We start from the raw sequence: 3,660 nt of genomic DNA, 5'->3' as shown, positions 1-3,660 counted from the left end.
AGTATTGAGAAAGAGGTCAGAATCTCAGGGATCTGACCATGTTAGAATGGATTTATTATATGAGACCAGAGAACTCACCAGCTAACTACATTCCCCAAGAAAGGTCAGAAGACACTCCCTTCATTAAAGGAACAAAGGATATACTGGTGAGGAAGACAACAGAATCACCCAAAATTTGCCTGGGTGCACTCCTCCCTAGGACAGAACTGATAAGAAATGCTAACAGGGAGTTTGGTCCCTGGTGTAAACAGAAATAAAGTTATTCTGGGGTATCAGAGGCCAGGGACGAAAACACTTGGACCTGGTTCATGGATACCGTCATGATGCTTTGTGATGAGCTACAGATGGATGTATATATACTGCCAAGATGTATATTGCCATATACAACTCCACTCAGGAAGGACTCTAAAGAACCATAGAAAGAAGCAATCCTCCAATGGGCAGAGCGTTAAGAAGTCCTCTTGCTTATCTTTTTTGAATGGGAATAGAATCACAAAGATAAGGATATAAATAGACCCTTTGGAAGTGAGGAATGCCTCACTCTGATAATATTGTCAGTATAATTTTAAAACTACATAAAAGTGAAATAAACGTTATTCATAGATAGAACCGTACATGGTGTGTAGCAGGTCCCAAAGGACCTTTTTGGAGAGGCAGAGAATTACAGCAGACAAAGAATTAAAAATTGAATTAGGGGGCTTCCCTGGTGGCGCAGTGGTTGAGAGTCCGCCTGCCGATGCAGGGGACATGGGTTCGTGCCCTGGTCCGGGAAGATCCCACGTGCCGTGGAGCGGCTGGGCCCGTGAGCCATGGCCGCTGAGCCTGCGCGTCTGGAGCCTGTGCTCCGCAACGGGAGAGGCCACAACAGTGAGAGGCCCGCATACCGCAGGAAAAAAAAAAAAATTGAATTAGAGATAAATGGATTGAACAAGGATTAAGTATTCAGGAACTTCTGGGTGCTGTTAACCCCTTCTACACCCACCAACTTTTACCTTAATAGGGTAAAGAATGAACTAGATATTTTTCATGCCTTATTTCTTCTGTCCTTTTGCTGCCAGGCAGGAAATCCCACAATGGTATTCATGAACCTGGCTGCGCTAAAATTACCTGTTTTGTTTTTATGAAAAATACAAGTGTCTCTTCTCTAGAGAGTTCTGGACCTCTAGGAAATACTAATCTGCAGCCAGAATTCAAAGACATTAACAACAAAAAAATAGGGAGAGATAGTCACCAAGAACAGAATTGGCCAAGAGACTTTACAGAAATGAGACTGGGAAAAAAAAAGGCAAGACCCACGGTCAGGGACAAAACCACTACAAAACATTTCCAAGGTTGGGTTGGAATGGCTCCAAGAACTAGCATGACCTCTACAGTAAATAACCTGTCCCTATGAATTGTCACCTTTTTTTCTTCAAGAGTTCAAATGAGCTCACATTTTAAGGCTCAATAAAATGTCACCGTGTGAGTAAAACTGGACCTGGCCACCTTCAGGTAGATTATTTTTCTTCCTTCTGTCCTCTAACACTTGTTATGGCAACTATCACCATCTGACTTAACACCAAACTGAACATGTGTCTGTCTCCACCATGTTTTGACATGGAGAGTATCTTACTCTTTTTTACATTCTGCCAGTAGTGCATAGCACAGTGCCTGGTACATGGTAGGCATCAGCATAAACATATTAGCTTAATATGAATCCATCTCTTGGTACAAACATTAGCACTGAGAAGCAGGATACTAAAGCTGGTAAGGTTATGAACTCCAGAGTCAGACAAAAAATACATTTTAACCTTCGTTTTCTGGCTTACTAGTGATCGTTTCCCCATCTGTAAAATGAGATAATCATAGTACCTAATACAAGATGGTTGTAATTGGGGAAACAAGAAGATGTGGTACATATATACAATGGAATATTACTCAGCCATTAAAAAGAATGAAATAATGCCATTTGCAACAACATGGATGGATCTAGAGATTGTCATACTGAGTGAACTAAGTCAGACAGAGAAAGAGAAATATAGTATGATATCACTTATAGGCAGAATCTTTAAAAAAATGATACAAATGAACTTATTTACAAAACAGAAACAGACTCACAGACTTAGAGAATGATCTTATGGTTACCGGTGGGGAAGGGTGGCAGGGAGGGATAGTTAGGGAGCTTGGGATTGACATGTACAACCTGCTATAGAACCAACAAGGACCTACTGTAAAGCACAGGGAACTCTGCTCAGTATTATGTAACATCCTAAATGGGAAAAGAATTTGAAAAAGAATAGATACATGTATTATGTATAACTGAATCACTTTGCTGTACCCCTGAAACTAACACAACGTTGTTAATCAACTATACTCCAATATAAAATAAAAAGTTTAAAAAAACTATGCCCAGGACTTCCCTGGTGGCGTACTGGTTAAGAGTCCGCCTGCCGATGCAGGGGACACGGGTTCGTGCCCCGGTCCGGGAAGATCCCACATGCCGCGGAGCGGCTGGGCCTGTGAGCCATGGCCGCTGAGCCTGCGCGTCCGGAGCCTGTGCTCCGCAACGGGAGAGGCCACAACAGTGAGAGGCCCGCGTACCGCAAAAAAAAAAAAAACAAACAAAAAAAAACAACTATGACCATATTAATCAGTGTCCCCAGCCCCAGTGCCTCAGGTCATAGTACCCACATGGTACAAAGGTTATTGCTTAGCCTTCTGGATTTTCATAGCCTGGATATTACTACTTTGGATAATAACTTTGGTCCAGCACACTGCGGGCTGACGGGTAGACCCCACCCGGCAACATGGCAGCGTCTAGGCTATATTTCAGCCTGCTGCAGCCCATACTTATCTGGGCTCTTCAACATCACTGCCATAGCCAACCATTAGATGACGTCATAAATGCAGTCCCACTTTGCTGGCAATTTTTTCTATAGTGTTTAAATCAGTCCCTGTTGACCATTCTGCAGACGGAGAGAACGGACTTGAGGACTCGGGGGTCGGGGGAGGGGAAGCTGCGACGAAGTGAGAAAGTAGCATTGACATATATACACTACCAAATGTAAAATAAGTAGCTAGTGGGAAGCAACCGCATAGCACATGGAGATCAGCTCAGTGTTTTGTGACCACCTAAAAGGGTGGGATAGGGAGGGTGGGAGGGAGGCACAAGAGGGAGGGGATATGGGGATATATGTATACATATAGCTGATTCACTTTGTTATACAGCAGACAGAATTGTAGAGCAATTATACTCCAATAAAGATGTAAAAAAATAAAATAAAGTAAAATAAAATCAACTAAGATAAGTTTTTAAATTAAACACTGGACATTTCAAATATACTTATTTATTATTTTTCTCAAAATGGTAGTTTCCTGACTTTATATAGTTAATGAATGGAAGAACAAAATTCAAATCTAAAAAAAAAAAAAATACTAACTCCAACCATCCAGAATAACCCCATATTATCTCCCGATCAAAAGGCTTACTGGAAACATATTAGTTCTTGGTTGCCCAGGCTGAATGCTAAGTCTAAGATTTTAGCCCATGAAGGTTCTTTTATTTCCCCAAGTATCCCTCACTCCTGCACTGATTTATGCCTCTAACTCAGGCTGCTCCTTATGATTTGACTTGCACTACCTGCATTTTGGGTTCCTGCCCACAAACAAAGCACACCAACT

The sequence above is a fragment of the Hyperoodon ampullatus genome (genome assembly GCF_949752795.1).
Source record: "Hyperoodon ampullatus genome assembly, chromosome: 6".
Lineage (NCBI taxonomy): Eukaryota > Metazoa > Chordata > Mammalia > Artiodactyla > Ziphiidae > Hyperoodon > Hyperoodon ampullatus.
Note: the sequence above shows the minus strand (reverse complement) of the source record.